This window comes from Protopterus annectens, chromosome 3.part0, assembly GCF_019279795.1.
Source record: "Protopterus annectens isolate FY-2018-M chromosome 3.part0, PAN1.0, whole genome shotgun sequence".
Lineage (NCBI taxonomy): Eukaryota > Metazoa > Chordata > Ceratodontiformes > Protopteridae > Protopterus > Protopterus annectens.
Genome location: NC_056731.1, coordinates 1,629,543,978 through 1,629,566,300, shown reverse-complemented (window position 1 = coordinate 1,629,566,300; position 22,323 = coordinate 1,629,543,978). Strand labels below are relative to the sequence as shown.

Sequence of the window (22,323 nt, the reverse complement as noted above, 5' to 3'; positions counted from 1 at the left end):
AGTCATTCACATGACATTCACATCAGCTCTGTATGATGTATTGGCCCATTTGTTCTTCATGTGGTGAAAACTCTTCCTAGCCCATCCACGCCCCTCCCTTCTCAGGGCCTGCTGTAAAGGGATCGGCATATGCCACTGCCTTGAGGTACCAGGTCACCACACGGGAAAGTGACACAACAACCCTCATTCCCAGGCAAGCACACCAATATAAGTTGAGTTTCTTGACCACTCCTTCATTGCATTTCCAGCTTCCTAAGCTACTAATCAATTTTGGGTCATCTGCCTCCCAGTCTCTGTGCCACAGAGTTGGGCAATTAAATTGATACTATCTGAATGAGACTATACTGTTTTCAAAGTGCATTAATGTCTACATCATGAAAAAAGCCTTTTACCTGCATTACTAAAAAATATTCAATTTGCCTGCAACAGTGTCAGTTTTTTTCACAGTATTTATTACAGTAAACTTAATAATGACATATAAGTACCATACTAAGCACTAAAGAATAAAAAGTAATAAAAATCACTATACAAACAAGTGAAATGCCTACTACAACAAGTTATAAATAAATTATAGTAATCATTTACAAACAGCAATTCTTACCTAACACTCTTACTGTAAAATTTTATTTCATTTATTTAACATTTGCTGACTGGGAAAGTCCAACTAGGACAGAGCTTATTTTCAGTGGAGGCCTGGGGGGAATTGCTCCACGCATGTCTTTGGAATGTAGGAGAAAAGTGGAGTACTACACAAATGCAGGGAGGACATGCAGATTCTGCACAGAAGGCACCCCAGCTGAGAATTGAAAAGGAGAACCTCTTGCTGTGAGGCGACAACATTAACCGCTACACCACTGCACCACCCTAAAAGCAACTTGAAACATACCCGACAACCCTGTACTAAATTACTGTTCTCAAAGCTGTGAATTACAATATGTAAAGGCACTGGAATAATTCAATAAGTAATGTATATATTCAGATATATGTAGCCATAGTTACCTAAGGAAAGTACTTACAGAAACCTGAATCCCAAAAAACATCATGGAAAGAACCAAAGAGAAAAATAGAGCTTAAGATGAATGGCCAAGTGTAATAGCGGAAATACACATAGCTGAAAAATGCTGCTGACATCAAAATGAACATAGTTTTTCTGTGGGGGTGTACTGTCCCTCTCATACCACTATCTGTAGGTAGTGACCCCTGCAACCCCTACTTATTATAGCTAACCATGAGATCATTGCACATATGGGTAATGGGAAGGGAATGGTAACCATGTAAAGGTTTTACCATCATCTGTATTTTTCAATCAAGCAGTCTCACTTGAGTCATACTCACCCAGTCAACTGAGTCCCTTGACATTGAACTCAAAAATCTATGCAACAATACCACCTCAGAAACCATATTGTAGCACCTCTCCTGGATAAAACAGCAATATATATATATATATATATATATATATATATATATATATATATATATATATATATATATATATATATATATATATATATATATATATATATATATCTATGCACACACACACACACACACACACACACACACACACACACACACATATATATATATATATATATATATATATATATATATATATATATGCAGAGAGGCAAATTCCTTTTCCCCTGCTGTACTACAACCTCCCACAAAGTAATACTGGTTCTCCGACATCATATGAATATTAGATGGCTTGTGGCAATAGTAAACACATTTTGTTCTCAGAACATTCAACTAGATGAATGCATTACACACACAGACACAGGGCGTGTATGTGTACATATATATATATATATATATATATATATATATATATATATATATATATATATATATATATATATATATATATATATATATATATATATATATATATATATATATATACACAGACATATATATCTGTATCTATATGAACTAACATCTTGGTTATGCTTTTCTCTCTCCGCATACTATAAGTACCTTCAGATGCCATTTTCCCCCAACTCTCTCAACATCTTGATCACATCTGCCTTTACTTCAGCTTAGTCTGCTGGTTTCCCTGACTTCATTTTCTGAAATTATTGTTATTACTTCTTCTAGGGTGCCTTCTTTTTCCATTTTCATTGTAGCCTGCAGGTATATTATATAATTGTAACTGGATTAAATAATGAAGATGAAAATATGTAAACTACAATAATCAAGCTTAAAATATGCAAGGGACAAAAATGTTAGACGAAACAGCAAAATTTACAATACACAGTACTTACTGTGTATGTATGTACATATAGAAATCTACAATGTTTTTTTTCTGTATAGTTACATTTTCTGTTCTAATAAGTTGTCTTAGTTCTGTAGATATTTGGCAATAATTTTATGCATATGTAAGTGATCACAGGATGCAGAGGGTGAGTTCATATAGCATGTGCAGTAAAGGTTGCATCAATATGGTTTAGATATTTGGGAAAGTAGTTTGTTTGTATTTAAATGTTTTGTTTGTTATTTTTGCATTAGGCAGTATGTACCAATGATATTATAACAGTATTCACATATATAACCCAACCAGAAAGATCCTAGAAGAATAAGGAAACATCTGTGCAAACACATTTCCAAACCTTTCACTAGGTGAGTACCATGGAGATATACTGATTATCCAAGATCATAAAAGTGTTTTAGCATACTTGCTTTTGAATGCATAGGTGCCACAGAGGTCTTTATTTGCCTAGTGGCAGGTAAAGTAGCATGACTTTATCTAATTGTTTATGCCATATGCATATTCCTTCTACGTTTTAGTCTCTAGGCATATTCACAGTACCCTAGCAATCTTAACAGTTGTAGACACAAGTCAGTAGGGTGTCTGCCCACTGAGTTTAGTAGGCATACTGAATTTAAACTATGTAGGGTTTGGTACTTAGCTGACCATGTGTTGTTAGCTAAACAGAACACTAATTAGAGAATCAGAAGTGCTGCAGTGCTATGTGGGTACCTCCACCATCCTTCAGACGTGCTGCAGTGCTATGTGGGTACCTCCACCATCCTTCAGACGTGCTGCAGTGCTATGTGGGTACCTCCACCATCCTTCAGACGTGCTGCAGTGCTATGTGGGTACCTCCACCATCCTTCAGACGTGCTGCAGTGCTATGTGGGTACCTCCACCATCCTTCAGAAGTGCTGCAGTGCTATATAGGTACTTTCACCATCCTTCAGAAGTGCTGCAGTGCTATGTGGGTACCTCCACCATCCTTCAGAAGTGCTACAGTGCTATATGGGTACCTCCACCATTCTTCTGCCTTTTTAATTTCTCCAAGTCTTTTGACATGAATGGACCCCATTCCTAAGGCAAAGCATGATTATCTGTAACATTTAAAAAATAATTTACAGTCACACTTAGATAAGACCCATTGCTCCTACTACTACTGAAAATGTCTGGGTATCCTTCTTCCACATTGCTCTCACGTCTGCTTGCAAATCCTGGTATTTTATGACTTTGTGTCTCTCTCTATGTAAGGCACTGTAGTCACTGGGTATAGTAATTTCAATGACCAATGCTACTTTTGTCATTTTTTTCATGGACTACGATATCTGTTTTTCTTGCATCTCTTTTCTGAATTGTTGGTAAAGGCTGATCCTATGTGATATAAACTTTATCATTTTCTATAAATCTTTTTTGGCTCATCTTTCCAATGCTTTTCAGCTACTTCAATAATATAATGTTTGCACAATCTCCAATGCAACAGTCTTGCCACATTATTATACCTTTTAGTATACATTCCTTCTGCCATTAGTAGATCACAACCAGCAACAAGATGTGTGTCTGTTTCCAATCCTGTTTTACAAACTCTACATTTGTCTGTTTCTCCCACATGTTCAATGAACTCTGTAAACCAACAGGTATGTAGTCCACTATCTTGGGCCACCAATATTAACCTTTTGTCTTTTGGTTTAAATTCACCTCTCCTTAACCATTCCTGTGTTTGATTCTGATCAACATGAGGTTATTCCAAGAATTTTCTATACTTGCAATTGTAGTTTTACTTTTCCCACATTTCTTGCCTTATCATCAGATCGTTCACCTTATATCCTTACTTTTTTTTTAGCACATTTAGTTGCTGCCTCATTTTTATCTACTTCTGGTTTGATCTCCATTCCTCCTTGACACTGATATGCTTCTGCTAAACTAAGTAGAGAAGTCATCTTCAACAATTCTCCTCATGTTTTAAAACTTTCACTACATTTGGGTCTTGTAAGGTCAGCAGATCAATACATGTAATCATTTTCAAGGAGGCCCATATCTCCTTCAGAATGAGGAATATATATTCTTGGTATACACTTTTATAAATAATTTGATGAGCATGATGTATCTTTCTTGTTTTCCTGTCCAACTGATCCAATACCTTTTAGGGCCAGTCAATCACTCCAAAACTTTAAGCTAGGACAGGAACAAAAAATTGGTTTATACCTTGGACTTTATTCCTAGATTTCAACGCTGCTTTCAGTATTAATTTTAGTCTTCCAAAATTTTCCTTACTAAGTTTTATTCAAATTTGTTCATGTTTTACTATTGATCCTTCATCATTTCCCAAGTATTTATATATTCCCTCTTGCTCAAGTTCTATTATATCACATTCCTGTCCCAAACTGATGTTTTCTTCGTGCTGTAGCTTTCCTGTGTGAAAGGTTGGTTTTGCACATTTATCAAGACCAAGTGACATTCTTACATCATCTGAAAAAGTTTTGACCAGTTGCAGTTGTGTTTTCAGTTCCTCATCTGAAGAACTATACCATTTTAAATCATCCACAAAAGGAACAAGAGAAGTCTTTACACTTTGTTGTTTTCTGAGAGCCAAATTGTAGCCAAAGCCTAATCTGTTAAGTTGACAGCTTAATGGATTAAGGGCAAGAGAAAAAGAGCAGCGGTGACAGAGACTCACCCTGGAATATCTCACTTGGATTTTTATCATTGGAATAACAATTTGTCCTTTATCATGGTTTAACTGCAAAATGGTTTGCCACTGTTTCATGGTCACTGTAATGTAATTGATCAGTGTAGCATGTATCTTATACATTTTTAAGCACTCTTTTATCCATGAATGTGGGATACTGTCCTTCTGCTGTATGACTCCCTTAATGTAACCACAACTCCTACTTACTTTAGATAGGAGGGCTCCATGTTGACTTGTTGAACATACTTTCAGTGAGTCCCAGACCTCCGAAATGGTTTCTCTGACAATCACATTCAGAAAATGTAAAACAAAGTTTTCTTCTGCCAGGGACAACCCCTGAATCCTCCATGTGGGGGACCCCCTCACATTTGTATTTCTTATATGCTGAATCTATGGTTTCACAACACTGGGGAAAAAGCAAAGCTGGTTTTGCTAAATGTAGGTTTTCAAGTATTTGTGAGGTTTGGGACTCATAGAACTTCAATTATAGAGTCCTCATATTCCTAACAGGAGCCCCCCCCCCCATATATTTCTAGTGTTTACTCATTTTTATTTACAGAAAGTCCCAAAGAACCTCGGGACTGGCTGGTACTTCACAGTCTCAACCCCACATAATGCAATCGTATAATTGTAAGCCGCAAAGAGTTCGGCACTAGTACCTTTACAGCACACTGAGGTAGCACAGGTGCAGAGACCATCAATAGGAAGAAATAATATTCCTAGAAATAAAAAAATACTCTGGTTAGTTTAGCTGAAAACATCTTACACAGGCCCATTACTTCATTACCATGACCAAATCTCAGCCAATGTGCTGTTACACTAGAGAAAACAAATAGGTTTTAGTGCCTTTTATCTTTATTACTCTGGCAAGTGTAAAACAAAATAACTTCTTAGACTGTACATCACTCAATGTACACAGCTGAACATAGAAAAAAAATAATATCACAAAGACAGAATGTAGAAAAGAAAATTAGTAAAGTAGATGTTAAAAATAGAAGTTGAAGTTATGGGGTGCCTGTGAAGTGAAGGATTTGGTGTAGAAGGTCTAACACAGGTTACATCACAGCATGATGGAGTGAGTCCCCAAAGTAAGGAGAAACAGGAAGATCAGGAGACATCTGAAGAAGAAACATGGACATGGGAAAGAAAAAGAGATTTAATATGGTGTAATATTTATGCAAAGGAGAAAGCAAAACTAATCAATACAAAAAAAGCAGCACCAAAGATATCTGAAGAGAAATACAGGCAAAGGAATCTGGACATGGAAAATGTTACAATACAAAAAATAAGACAAAGAAGAAAAGTAGAAAAGGAGATTAGTAATGGAGAAGTTAAAGAAATAGAACCTGAGGTTGGATACAGTTTAGATAATTGAATGCAGAAAGCACCACAACAGGATAGAGCAATGGATATCCAAATTAATGTGAAACCAGTGGAACAGGAAGCAATTGGTCAGGTGCCATATCAAGATATTTTGCAGCCTTCCACAGGAAACCAGTATAAATGTTCACTTGAAGCTAGACAGCAAGGAAAGGAACAGGAAACTGTGGAAACTCTGAAGCAGTCAATGTTGATGAATGATAGGCCAGTGAGTTCCATTATGACAGAACAACAGAGCAAAAGGATGAAATTAAAGAGAAGGTGTTACAAGAATATTCTATAGAACTTTCTATAGAATGCCTGCAGGAAATGGAAAACGAGGAATGTGTCCTCAGTTTGGAAGAAAATGATCTAAGAGCAGAGTTGCTTGATTTAATAGACATGGACAGATATATCAAGATCAATGAGAGAAATAGACTGCAGAACGTCAATAAAACCCAAAAAGTCAGAAGTCTGATAAAACAAATGAATGCAGTAATTAGGACCGTCCATAGAGATCCATGTAATATAACAGAAGTAAACAGGATATACTACTGTGCTGCTAAATTAAGAACACAGGGTAGCGAGGGAAAGGAAGGGGAGAAATCAAATACCATCATGGAAGTATCGAATAGAGAAAACTATAAAGCAATTAAGACAAGAAGTGTCTGCCACTGTTAGAAGACTATAGAAGAGGGAATAGATCAATAAAAATACTAAGAAAGACAGATATGTAAAGCTGATGCTCAGTATTAGAACAGACCAGGATCTATCATGCACTATCGCAAATACAAACTAAAAATTTCAGCACAGGCGGAAAAACATAGAAGATAAACAAATATAAAGGAAAAGAACAAAATAAGCAATTTATTGATAATGCAAAAAGTTTTATAGAGAATTGGGCAACAAGGTAAAAGGAACTGAAATACTGCCAAAAAGAGTAAATAGATACTTTCTGGAGAAGTAATGATGAAGATCCTATGGAACCTAACAAAGATGCTAAATGGATAGAAGAAGTAAAAGAAAGACTAAGAAGTTTAAAGGTGCAGGATATGAAATGGGATGAAGTAACAGCTAGAGAGAAAATTAAGAAAAGCCTCTAACTGGAAAACCCCAGGCCCAGATGCAGTACCTAACTATTTGTTAAAAGTATTAACATCTGCATTAGGATTTAGCCATGAGTAATACCTATTTATATGTGCACCTCGAACAGACACCAACCTGGCTAACAACAGGCAAAACAATGCTCCTATTTAAGAGTGAACCTGCAAGCTACACTAAAAATTATAGACCGATAACTTGCCTTCTAGTGACAGATAAACTATACATGGGAATTGATGCTGATAGAGTTTATAGTCATTTAGAAGAAAACTCAAATATGGCAGTAGAACAAAATGGCAATAAAAGAAAGTCATATGGAACAAAGGATCATTGTTAAATAAAGTCATACTGGAGAACTGTAAAAAGGGGAAGAATTTAAGTATGCTGTGGATTGACTATAAAAAATTTGATAGTATCTCACATTCATAGATAAAAGAGTGCTTAAAATGTATAAGCTACACCCTACACTGATCGACTACATTACAGTGACCATGAAACAGTGGCAAATCACTTTGCAATTAAGCCATGATAAAGGACAGGTTATTATCCCAGGGATAAAAATTCAAAGGAGGATATTCCAAGGTAACGCTCTGTCACTGTTGCTATTCTGCCTTGTCATTAACCCATTAAGCTGTTTACTTAACAGTTTAGGCCATGGCTACAATTTGACTCCTAGACAACAACAAAGTGTAAAGACTTCTCATCTTCTCTTTATCGATGATTTAAAACTGTATAGCTCATCAGATGAGGAACTGAAAGCACAGCTGCAGGTTGTCAAAATTTTTTCAGATGATATAAGAATGTCATTTGGTCTTGATAAGTGTGAAAAGCAACCCTTAAAGCAGGAAAACTGCAGCATCAGGAAAACATCAGTTTCTGATATAAAAGAACTGGAGGAAGAGAAAGTTTATAAATATTTGGGAATTGATGAAGGATCAACAGTAAAACATGAACAAATGTGAATAAAACTTAGTAAGGAATACTTTAGAAGACTTAAATAATCCTAAAAACAGTATTGACATCTAGGAACAAAATCCAATTTGCTCTTCCTGTCCTAACTTACAGTTTTGGAGTGATTGACTGGCCCCAAAATGTGTTGGATAGATTAGATAGGAAAACAAGAGGGGTGCTTCATGTTCACCAAATGATTTATAAAAGTCAGTGTATACCAAGATTATATATTCCCCATTCTGCAGGAGGGATGGGCCTCCTTGAAATTGATTACATGTATAGATCTGCAATCGTAGGACTCCACACATACATATTGACCTCACAATACCCAATTATAGTAAAAGTTTTAAAACATGAGGAGAATACATCTAAGATGACTTCTCTGCTTAATCTAGCAGAAGCATATCAGCGTCAAGCAGGACTGGAAATCAAACCAGAAGTAGATAAAAATCAGGCAGCAACTGAATGTGCCAAAAAACAAAAGAAAGACTATAAGGTGAAGGACCAGATGAGATGGTAAGAAAAGCAGAAAAAGCATAAATATAGTTGCAAGTATAGAAAACTTCTGGAAGAACCTCATGTTAATCAGGAACGAATGCAGGAATGGTTAAGGAGAGGCAAATTTAAACCAAGAGATGAAAGGTTAATATTGGCAGTCCAAGATAGTGGGCTATGTACACGCTAGTTTACAAAGTCTGTTGAACATGTGGGAGAAAAAGACAAATATAGGTTTTGTAAAACCAAACTGGAACTAGTCGCACACCTCACTGCTGTATGTGACATACTAATGGCAGAAGGACTGTACACTGAAAGGCATTATAATGTGGCAAGACTGTTGCACTGGGGATTGTGCAAACATTATGGTACTGAAGTGGCTGAAAAACACTGGAAACATGAGTCACAAAGCATCATAGAAAATGATGAAGTTTATATCACGTGGGATCACCCATTACCAACAGTTCAAAAGATAGATCTAGAAAACCAGATATAGTGTTCCAAGAAAAGAAGACAAAAGTAGCATTGATCATTGAAATTGCTACATCCAGTGACTATAGTGTCTTGCGTACAGAGAGACACAAAGTCATAAAATATCAGGATCTGCAGGCAGAAACAAGAGCAATAGGGAAGAAAGATACCCAGACAGTACCAATAGGACAGTAGAAGCAACAGGTCTTATAAAAAAAAAAAATCTACAATTTTTTCTAGATAGGTTAATAATCCATGTAACCCCATTTGAATTGCAGAAGGAGTCACTACTGGGCACATTGCGGGTTCTGCAAAGAGCACTTTTGGCTGACATCAAAGACCGAAACAATACTAATTTCATGAACTTTAATCGTACTTTGACTTAGGAATGGGGTCCATTCCCGTCATGGTATTAGAAACCCAAAAGACTTGGAGAAATTAAAAGACTGAACAAAGCAAGGCTTTTGGCTTTGATCTTCCTTTTCTCTGACTAAAGGGAGGATGGATCAAAGCCTTTTACCTAACAACCTAGCTACATCTGGACATCTGCAGAGTAAGAGGCTGCAAGATATCTGAAAGCACAAAGTTCAGTGGTACAACCTTATGGAAAATGCCACCACTATATCTGTAAAAATATTATTTTTAATTGAGTATAACATATCCATGATTGAACTTATAATTATGAAAAAATTAGGATGCTGCTTAAGTATTCTGCATGAAATAACATTCTTCAGGGTATTAAATTGGGTGTTGCAAATTTAGCTGAATTAATATGGTTAAATAAATTCATAACTCAGTCCCTTTACAACCTTGGTCAAGTATTGACCTTCTGAAGTATTGTAGGGCAAGCACTAAGTCACCTCTGGAATCCATCAATAATTTACAATGCATACTAAATTAAGACTCTTTTTTTCTCTTGTTACTATTGTCCCTGATCTTCATTTCCTTTGAATAAAAAAATGTATATGAAAATATGACTGTCTAAACTGGTCACATCCTGACAATTATGTCCCCAGATGTTGGAAGACATCTGACATTTTGTCACTCAACAAAGGAGGCACATCCTTAGAGCTGTCAGTATATTATTCTGAAATTCCTTTTTAAAGTAATGTCACAGACTACATCATTTAATTTAATGCTGCCGGTTCATACATTCATCTTATTTGTGACTCACAGAATCATGCCTGATTCATAAACATTAAACAGGGAAGAACCCACTAATTGCATCTGTTGCCATGACCTCTCTAATCCCCACCATCTCTGCTCTCCTTTATAGCCACTTCTACCACCACTTTAAAAATCTGCAGACCCACAACAATCCCTCTCAATTTATTCAATAACCTTCATTTGGCAGACAATTTAGTTCTGTTCTGAAATCCATACAGATCAGATCTAACAGACTGCCCTTCTTGAACTGAAGTGACGCACAAACATAAAACAGTATTACATTTGACTTACACAATATCCTCGCCATGAAGCAATGCTACATCCTATTTTACATGCCATTATCAAAAAGAAATGTGTGCAACCCTTCCCTTGGGATTTTTCCATTACCTTTCTTACTATTTAAATCAGATGAGTATGTCTACAGGATCAACAATGGTTCTGCCACTGTCTTTTTCTTAGTCTTATAGACAGTCACAACAAGACTCCAGCTTATATGAATCAACAAACAAATTGCCAAAATTCTGCCCAGGTGTTTATAGATCTTATCAAGCAGGCCATCTGATCTCTATGCCTTATTTTTCCCCATTGCCCTAAGGTTCTTCTTCACTATCAGCTCTACAAACACTTTATTAGTCTACCCAGCAACATAATATACAAATGTATCCTCCTAATGCATTAGTAAAAACACATATACAGTCAAAATGACACCTGTGTTAAATTATTGGTGTACATGCGTGTGTGCGCACATGCGTGTGTATGTGATAGATATAGATAGTTATAGATATAAGACAGAGAACAGCAGTCAGAAATAATGCAATATGTATTATACTATATTGTTTTGGGAAGTTAGAAATTTTAACTCAAAATGAAAATATGTCACTGGCAACGTACATGCCTAAAGTGAGATGTTTCCTTTATAAGTATTCAGGGTTAGTATACTCGTTTGTTATGTACTGGAAAACAAAGGAAATGTCACATCCTTTGCAACAGGTACAACCTTAACATATCTCTTCTAGGACAGAGCAGTGATGAGTAAGACTGCTAAATTGTTGATGGCTGTTGTGGTATATTTTAGGATCTGTGATCTACTGGATCAATAACATTTGTGCATATCTTGTATTTTATGGAGGTAGCATGTCCTCACGTCCCTTGCTAATTAACATTATCACCTATGTAGTTACCAATGCTCGGAAAAAAGACAAAAAATGTTTTCATAAAAATAAAATATTTATCTTTTTGCTTCCTTCACAGAATCTGGAGAAAGGCACTACATTCAAAACACAGTGCTCAGATGTGTACATTTCAAGCAAATATGTTTTGATAGTGGGAACAGCTACCTCTGCCATTATTATGTACCCATTCCAAAGTGTGATTTAATGGTTTCTATGTACAGTCAGCAATCTGAGGATTTATGAAGTCTTTTGTCAGCCTTTTAAAAATGTCACACATGGCCTTTATGAAATGACATGAGAATGTATTATAACATGCAGGTCAGAGTGCCAACATTCATAAAGATTAGTAACATTAATCACTTGCATGCAGGCTAATAAATTCTAATTTGTTAATAATTTTATTCTAAATGTGCAGTACAGACGTGCTTGACAAATCTTTTCTGTACAAAAGAAACAAGCAACTCATTTTAATTCAGAAGTTATTGATTTCTATAATACAACCTTAAAAATATGCAAAAGCTGAGATAAAAGCATTTACCATACAAACCAAAAGCAAAGTGTGATTGTTATTAAGGAACTCTAGCACGGCAGATTTTATACCTCTCAACTTCTTAGAGCAAAAAATCTGGACAAAGCCTGACAAAATGGGGAGGGGGGAGGTGAAGGCCCCAAAATAGGGACAGATTTTAAATATTGTTCTTATGCTGCTAGAAAAACAGGATTTGTCTTAGCCTGCATTTTTCTGAGGGATATAGGTTCATAGGCTCATAGGCAGGTACTAGGCTATTTGCCCGAAGGCATTTATAAGCCTAGCCAGAATGTGTTGGCTTTCGCCACCCCCTTAGATTAGTTCCCTGTGCCTCTGTCCAGCAGAAACACTGAAGTGATCCCTGGGGTAAACTTTCTGTTCCCCATCCACTCGTCAAGGTTTCTCTTGAAGATTGCTAGCATGGAGCTCTGCCTAATGTAGATTGGAATCTTGTTCCAAAGCATGAGAAGTCTCTTGGGACAGGAATATGTCCCTCCAGCAGGTCCTATTTATTGTTGTGGTGAGGTTTAGATCCCTAGAACATGTGGCTCGATGGGATAACATTTTCTTTAGGTGGAGCATGTCTATCAATTCTGGGTTGGACATGGCCTTGTATGTCAGGCAGAGATCACCTCTGGGCAGGTGGTATGCAACCAAGTACAGCTGGAATTTCTACAGTCAAGCTGCATAGGGCATCTGTTTGAGGCCAGTGATCCTCTTTGTGAGGTACTTCTGTGGTCTTTCCAGCTGTTGCAGGTGTCTTGTAAGGTACATCCCAAATGGGGCGTTGTACTCTATGATGTGTCTGATAAGTAATGAGTAGAGGGGCACAATGACCTCTTTTGATCTGGATGCAAACCCTTTTGTGATTAGGTGGGCCACATAGAAGGATTTTCTAACCACTTTGGCAATGTGATTATCAAAGGAGAAATTACTATCTACTTGGGTCCCCAGATCCCTTATTAAGTTTTCCATATTTAGGGGACTACCACCTATGTGGTAGTTTGTGGGTACTTTGTTATTTCCAAATAGAATAACTATGCACTTTTTGGCATTTAGCTTGAGGCCATGATTTTGACACCAGGTATCCGTCTCAGTGATACCATTTTGGAGGATGTCTGTGTCAGCTGGTGAGTCAATTATAGCTCCTAGTTTGCAGTCGTCTGTGAACCTGGTCAGCCATAGTCCTCCTGTGCTTGTCTGTACCTCTGAGAAGTATATGCCGAATAGGAGGGGTCCTAGGACTGAGCCCTGGGAATGCCACTTGTTACCGGTTTAGAGTCAGACCTAGCTCCCGCAACTCTCACCATGTGGTTTCTGTGCGTGAGCTTACTGGCAACCCATCTTGTGACATAGGGTTTATGTTTAGGCTGGTGAGCTTGTCTATAATACCAGAATGGGGAATGGTGTCGAAGGCCTTTGTGAAGTATAGGTAGGCTGTGTGTACCAGCTTTCCCTCGTCTATAGCCTTGGTAACTGTCTCAAAGAAGTCCATCAGGTTTAGGAGGCATGATCTGCCCTTAACAAAGCTGAACTGGGTAGGGTCCAGTGTTTGGAGGTTCCTAATGTCTCTGTTAATAAGTTCCATGATGATGCACTCCATAGCCTTGCAAACCAAGCTAGTCAGGCTTACAGGGAGATAGTTCCTGGGGTCTGTTGTGGCTCCACCTTTGTGGAGCGGAATAACCGTTGCTGTGCACCACTCTATGGGTACATAGCCTGTGGAGAGGCTGAGTTTGAACAGTGTGTTTAGGTGAGGGGTTAGTTCGTCTTTGAGCTCATGTAGAACGCAGCCTGGGACACCGTCTGGTCCCATTGATGCTGTGTTTTTGGCTTTGGCGAGGGCTATTTCAACCTGAGTGTCTGTGATTTCAGGGGCTCTACATTCTTCTGGTATGGTTATGGGCTCTTTTGGGGGTGGGGGGGTGAAGTTTGCATCGAACCTGTCTGACAGGATGTTGGCAATATCGGTTGGTTCAGTGTATTTTGTGCCATTCTGCACTAACTCTGAGCAGATCTGAGCATTGCCACTTAGATTCTTGACATAGCTAAAGAATGCCTTGTGGTTATCTTTGGAGACCTTGGCAAGTTTTCTTTCAAAGTTTGCCTTGGACGATTTTATGAGAGATCGTAGTTTCTTGCTGATACTGATCAGGGATGTCTTCCCTTCTTGAGATTTTACTCTTTTCTGTACTAGTTTCTTCCTTCTATTGTATAGCTTGCTAATGCAGGGGTCCACCAGGCTGGTTTCCTTTTCTTGGAGAAGTGAGTCTTGGTTTTGCTTGGCATAGCACGATCCATGCATTCTTGTAGGTGCCCATAGAATGCATTAGTAAATAATTTTGCAGTTTGGACAGCGTTATCCTTTAACATGGGAGCTTTGAAACTTTCCACCTCCATCTTAAGTAACGTGAAGTTTGCTTTTGAAAAGTTTTTCACAGTGGTTTCCTTGTCCGGAGGTGAGGGCGGAATGTGGATATCCAAAGTGATTTGTTTATGGTCAGATCTAACCAGCGAGGGGTTGACCTCTGGTGTGGAACACCGATTGCCCATGTTGGTGATGACCAGTGGGAATGTTGACCAGTTGTTCCAGGGCATTTGAGTTTATAAATTCTAGGAAATGTTGGGCAAGGGAGTTAGTACTTGAGTAGTTCTCCCAGTTAATGTTTGGGTAGTTGAAATCACCCAATATTAGGGTGTTTGGTAGGACCTTTATGTTACCCAGTGTTTCCAGAAATGCGGAATGGGGGTCCTGGGGGTGATCTGTAGCAAGCTACAATTGGAATTGCAGTTTTGTCCATTGTTAGTTGCACGTGGATAATCTCTGAAGCATCATGCTGTGCCACTAACCTGGAGGTGTGGGTATCCTTGATGAATATGGATACTCCCCCTCCTTTTGTATTTTGGTCTGGGTTCTGTGGCCAAAATGTATGGTAATGAGTTGTAGCCTGGTAGTGCTGTGGTGCTCTCTGGAGCCTTAAACCAGGTTTCTGTTACTGCACATATATCGATTTTCTCCATACTGAGGAGTGCCTTGAGTGCATGCATTTTGAGGTTTAGACTTCTGGCATTGAGTAGTATTACCCGCAGATTTTTATTACTTGTGCTATTTCTGATGGTGGGTTTGTCTTTTGACCCTTGCCTAAAAAAGGTAATATAGGGGGTGGCAAGAGCCTTGTCCAGTATTCAAAAGCCTAAGGGTGACAGGTGCAAGCCGTCTCTAGTGAAGCAGTGTGGATTGTCAAGCATGCCATCCCAGGCAGACAGACACTGGATCCCCTTTGAATGACACCAGAAACTTAGCCAGTTGTTGAAACTGATAATTTTTTCTTTATGTCGTGGTATCATTCTTGGTGAGGGCAGGATGCTACTCAGGGTCAGGGTCATACCGGCCTGGGGTAAGTGATCAAAGAGCTCTTCCATGTCTCTTTTCATGTAGTCCAGGGAAGTACGGCTCAGGTCATTCACACGAACATGGTCAATGACAGAGTCATATTTGTACTTGTACTGGAGTAACCTGAGTGCTTGTGTTATGTGGCAGATCCTGGCACCTGACAGGCAGCTAAAATGTAACCTTCCCTTTATTCAGCCTAGTGAGTGGGACGTCAGTGTGCCTGACTATAGAGTCACCTATTACTAGTATGTTGGTTATGTTATTTTGCCTTGAGGGCTGTGATTGCGTGGCACACTGGTTTTGTGAAGCATGTGTTTCATGGTTTGTGTTGGGGGTGGAGGTTGCTTGGATGTCTGCTTTGGAGGGCTCTGTTGCTTTTGCAGATTTTTATTTAGAGCCTCCGAGTACGTTTTTGTGTATTTACGTATGTTTTTTGCTGGTGCTGGTTTAATGAGTCTATGTGAGACTGGTGGTGTGATGCCAGTATTTCCCTTCTCCTCTTGACGGTCTGATCCAGTCTTGGGTAGAGAGAGCTTAGTCTCCAATTTGGCTGTATAATTGCATCTCTCACATGTATTAGTGTTTGGTGGTAGGAGGAGAGGGTTGTCTGTGTACATGAGGCAGTTGTAACATTGCCTCAAAATGCCCAGATTCACTAGTTGGACTGGAGAGTACACCTGAAACTGCCCTTTGCCATGCCTGGATAGGTACAGTAAACTGTTTTACTGAATGGCTGGTAAGGTCAAATAGAGAGCCTTGTCGCCTTGTCCTTCTGTAGTGCTAGGGTTTATAAGTGCTTGTTATGAATTTTGAGCAATTGCCGGCCTGAGAAATGAATGTCTTGAGTGCTTAAGTTGAAAGTTCGTCTAGTTCCAAGGGAAAATTTGAAGAGGAGACTTTGTGGAGCCGGGAATAGTTATACCTTAACTAAAACCGGGCAAATGCGTTTTTTATAGCAGGGAAATGAAAGAGATAAAAATTAGCCCAAAATGGCCAATAAACTACTACTTTCTGGGCTGAAACCACTCCTCCAGGGACAGACAGGCTGCTCAAAGCTCCCCTCTCTCACAGGTGAACAGAGAAACTTCCTTCTATCCAAGTAAGGTATGGGCAAACACAGAGATTAGTAACACAGCCCTGAATTCAGCACTAACCTGAAAACTGCACTATACTAGCTTAGAAAGGTGGGAAACAAGTATATATATACATACATACATATATATATATATATATATATATATATATATATATATATATATACACATATATTTTTTTTTCAGAAAATAAAGCAGATTCAATAAAAAAAGCATAAAAAGATGCTTATTGTTATATATCTCAGTTCAGAGTTGTAGTCAATGCCCCTAGTAATAAAGTAGGAAGAAACACTAATGCAGTAAAAGCAGATGAAGTGCAATTTATATATATATATATATATATATATATATATATATATATATATATATATATATATATATATATATATATATATATATATATATATATATATATATAAAACAATAGAAAATGAACAATCTGGCTTAAACAAGTTACCCAATTAACTTGAAAAAAAATCAAAACTGAGCCCTGTTCCAGAAGTCTTCAATCAGACAAGTTCTAACTGCACACTCCCGCTACTAGGGTGCAGGGGAACCTTCTCCAAAAAAGATGGTTTGGATCAGTGCTCAAGATGTACAAACAAAGCTAGATTCAGCAGGCCTGAATCTGGTCCTATGCTACAGCAACAAGGTGCAACAATTTCAGAAAGAATCAGTTCGAATATGCAGCCACAATAAGCCTGTGACCAGAAATTCCCAGCACAGAAGGGCAGAATCCAGCCTCTCCTCCCACAGGAGTGCAGACCACAAACCTTCTTAATGTAGAATAACTGGCCTGAAGCCCAAGTGCTTAAACCAGATCTAATACAGTTTTAGAATAGCAGACACTGAGCTTTCAATCAGCAGTTCCCAGCTTAGAAGGATGTAAGCTACCTGTCCTGCTACAACAGTGCAGACCACAAACCTTCTTAATGTAAAACAACTGGTATGAAGCCCAAGTGCTTAAACCAAAAGACTTAGAATAACTGTTGCAATTTAATCAGGCTACTACCAAGCAGCAATAAGTGCAGCAGAATAAATAAAATTGCGTACTTTTAAGAAGAGGCAAAAGCAAAATAAAGTAGGAGGAAACATAAATACAGTAAAAGCAGATGATTTTTTTGTTAGTAAAGTGCAAGGAGAGAGAGGAAAGAAGAACCTAAGTCGGTTGGCCTTCTCAAATCTTCTCTCTGTATTATGTAGAGTGAACACTAGATAAAGTCTGAAACACAAATTAATATCATTGTTTAGTGACTTCAGTCCTCAGATCATCCCAGTAATTTGCCAAAAAAATCACAAATTTTATGAGGAACAGATCAAATATATGAGGCAAAAATCTTGACATTCTGCGAAAATCTGTACAGTTGAGATGTGTGGCAGACAGATGCAGAAATAATACAAGAATACATAAAAAACCTGAAATGCTTTACTATATTGGCACAACCTTCCAAAAATATACTTAGAATTAAAACAAAGAACTATTTTCTTGATGTTTGAAAAAACTTGCAAGTTACAAATGCTGTACTGTGTATATTTCTATGCCACTGTTTATTTCCAGACTAAACAAATACAACTAATTTCTAAGCAAATTAGTGTCCCACTGTGTGAGTGTGTTGTGTAGAGCTAGGCTGTCCAGGAGAAAGAGGTCCTTTGTCAGTGATCTTTGGTCTCAGCATCCTTTACTACCCCACTTCTGTTCCGCTTTGTATAGTACTGTTACTTACTAACAGGAGGCTTAACAGGAAGTTACATGCAGATTCATATCATTGGACAATGTCATCACGTGTTACTACAGAAACTACTTTTTCACTAATACATGAACTGACATCCATAAGAGTACAGAAGAAAACAAAAGGTCAAATTTCTTGTTGACAACTCAGTGGCTTTATTTACTGATGTAAGAAAGACATATCTGGATAATAAATTATATTACTTTATACATAATCAGAAGCAGTAGCTGAAAATACAGTCTAAGTCCTTTGTACACTGTTATGTGTACAAGAATATCTTAGTGTTTTATAAACAGAGTTTTGTGCCCATAAACACAGGTGGTGAGTTCATCTCACAAATACAGGTAATATTTATGCTTTTTGGTTCTGTTATATCTCTGCACACATTTACTAAAATGTATTGGCAATGCTACTTTGCACTGTGCTAAACTAGCAAAAGAATAGCTCACGTTAAAAGGATAGTAACTATCTCTAGCAGCACTGGTAATGTCACCGCTCTACATCTCTCAGCTTGTTGCAAGAAATCGGGACAAAGCCTAAAATAATGGGGGGAGGCAAAGGCCCAAAAATAGAGACAGATTTAAATATTGCTTTTATAAACTTAGAAAGTTTCTAGAATACCCAGGATTTGTGTTAGCATGAAGGATAAGAAGTCTGAAATTGAAATGTATGTCATTATTTAATTACTTCAATCCTCAGTGATTTGCCTGAAAACCACCAATTTTATGAGGAACAGACCAAAAATATAAGGCAAAATCTGGATATTCTCCAAAAATCTGGACAGTTGAGAGGTATGCACCACTCTACTTACTGTGATGACATTGGTCTAAGATGTCATATGTCACAATGTACACAGGGACTCAAATGATGCACCGAAGCAATGAAGTCTGTCGTGTGTCATTGTTTACTACTGTTTTAACCAGTCCAGGTTTTGTAACAAAAGTAAAATATACCTTAAGCAACTTTTCATTTCCATCTAGTAAACAGAGCCATGGAAAATAAAACAATTAGGCTTCTTCACTCTCTCATGCACATTAAGAGTTTAAGTAAATATTTACACACTGTTCTTTCAGTTATACCAGATGTACCACACCCAAACAACTAACGTCATCACAAAGTCACACTATCCAACACCATTGCAAAGTGTCAAGTGAAGCTTGTAAAGAAAGGACATCTGAAAAAAAAAATCAGCCATCTTGAGAATAATACACTTGAATCAAAAGATAATACATTGGTGTAATAGAAATGTTTTTTTAATCATTACTTACCTCTTCTTTCTTTCCATGGACTTTTTTGTATCTTTTTGCCATCTCACAGCTATCAGTTGCCAACAGGACCTCTCCTCATCCACTTCATTTACTAGACACTCTTATTCCTCCTCCAGAATTACAGCTACCCATGCTTAGGGCAGGTGTACAGCTTGAGGCTTTTAATGCAGAATCAAATTGGCGCTGAGGAGTGTTTCTGCCCCAACCATTTCCCCCTTCCCTTTATACATACCTGTTATGTTCTGGGGGTGGACATGCAATGCGGATGTGCTGGCATATTGTCCTGCCTCCACAGTGACTTAGCTAATGTCCTCCACCACCATTCCATCTATCTATAATACCCTCCCTGTATGTCCCTATTCTCTGCTATAGACCAAATGCAAAGATCGACAAAGCATGTCACCTCCCCCAGGATAGACACGGCCATCCTTCCACTACCACTGCCTCTGACACCATTGACACTAAATGAAACTGGGTTGCCTGGGCAATAATCAGGGATTTATCCCTGTATTCCATGGTGATGACTTCTTTCCATGCACTGCCTCTTCATATAGCACAGAGCCTTTCATTGTTTGCATTCTTAATATCTTGGCTGGAAAGAAAAAGTAAGGTGTCTCATTTTACTGCATGCCAGGTTAAAGCCACAGAGCAAAGATGGTCTAATTAAACAATAATAGTCATGTTTGGAAGTCTTTATCAATAATTTGCATGGTTTAACTTTAAAGGTAAAGCCTGAGGGAACAAATAACATGAGGGTGGATAAATGGATAACTACTACGACAACCAAATATTGGTAAAATGAAGCCCAGGCAGACAAGGGATTGATGCAGAAATTCTACCCAGACTGCAGAGATCTGGAGTGGGCTGTGGAGAGGTTAGTGCTACTGTTCTTCAGCTTGAATGCTGGCCAGCAAGTCATTCTACTCTGTAAATATTGCTTTCTCCTAGTCCTACATAATTTTTTTCTGAAAATTCAAACAAATGAAGATGCTGATGGAAGAAAATCTACTGGCTGAGATATCTACCTGATTGTTGCAGTCAGGATATATGTAGCTGTGCTCCTTTATGGCCTGCTACATCCCTTCCTCTGTTTGCTCCAGAGACTGCTAAACCTCCCTGTTGATCTACACATTACCACTGCTTCTGCTAGAATGCCAGAGTTCTATCACCATTTCTTCTCTTCTCAGGCAAGGACAACCACAAAGCTTTCTACAGTTATGTTCAAAACCTCAGGGGAAATACAGAATATTCAGCAGAACTTATTGTAAAAGGCATCACCCACACTGAACTGGAGGCCATTGCCAACCTTTTGGCTGACAGGTTCAACTTAAATTTCTGTTCCCTCTCTCCCATTGATAGTCCAAAGGAAATACATCATACCACCATCCCGCCAACCATTACTTGGCAACATGTCATTAATACACATGTAAGGCCAAAAATAAAGCATTGATGGGCTCCAATAACATCCCAGGATGCTTAATAAATAGCGTGAAACATGACCTCTCTGGTCCACTTGAATCACTTTTCAGTGGGAGCCTTCAATCAGGTTTTGTGCCAAGGAATGCAAGATGGCTACAGACACTCCCCTGCACAAAGGAGGATCAACCACTGATCTGGGTAACTACAGGCTCATACTTCTTATCAGCCTCATATGTAAGGCCATGGAAAGAATCATCATGGACAGGATAAATAAGAACATAGGTAACATGCAAAAGCTGGACTCATCACAGTTTGGCTTTGTTAAGAGAAGGTCATGCCTATTAAATCTGACTAACTTTTTTGAGAAGGTCACCAAAGCATTGGATCAAGGTAAGACTGTGCACACAGCTTACCTCAACCTGGTAAAGGCTTTTGATACAATACCCCACTCAGGCATTATAAACAAGCTCACTAATTTGGGTATAAACCTTTTTATCTCTCACTGGATACCCAACTGGCACATTGAAAGGACCCAGGAGGTCAAAATGGGTGAGGCCACCTCCACCAGGAGGCCAGTCATTAGTGGAGTCTCCCAAGGCTCTGTACTGGGCCTGTGCCACTTTGGCATCTATTTCTCTGAAATGGAAGCAAATACTGAAGATCTATGGCTGACTAATTTTGCAGATGATTGCAAAGCTGGGGGTTATCATCGACTCACCAGAAGACACTAGCATTCTTCAAGAAGGTCAGTCTCTGACTAATAAATGGTGCCAAAGCCAGGGTCTTAAACTCAATGCTAAGAAATGCATAACTGTACCCTTTGGGAAGTCAACCATCCTAGCCAATTACCATATTGATAATATGCCCCTAAGAGTCAAACCAGTAGTCGGGATATGGGTACGCACGTAGACAGTAACCTTACCTTCGACTGCCATGTGGCCACAGTTGTGAGGAAATCCTTTTATGTTGTGCAACTTATAAGTTAGAGCATAAAATCTAGGTCCAAAGAGGTCATTATCCCACTGTGCTCCACACTTTTCAGACCAATAATAGAAGTATAATGCTCCCTTTGGTATGTACCTGACCAGGCATATGCAGCAACTAGAGTGACCTCAGAGGTTCCTTACAAAAAGAATACAAGGTATAACAAACCTGCCGTATGCAGCACTCCATAAAGCCCTTTCCCTCTTCTCAGGCTCATAGGATTGCTGAGAGGTGATCTATGCCTGGCTTACA

The 22,323-nt window shown here is 38.4% G+C and overlaps 1 protein-coding gene across 1 annotated transcript in view; it reads right to left on the bottom strand.

Annotated features, from left to right (window-relative positions):
• GRHL2 (grainyhead like transcription factor 2) overlaps positions 1 to 22,323 on the bottom strand; it is a 759,972-nt gene that overhangs the window by 183,856 nt on the left and 553,793 nt on the right. The window lies entirely within an intron of this gene.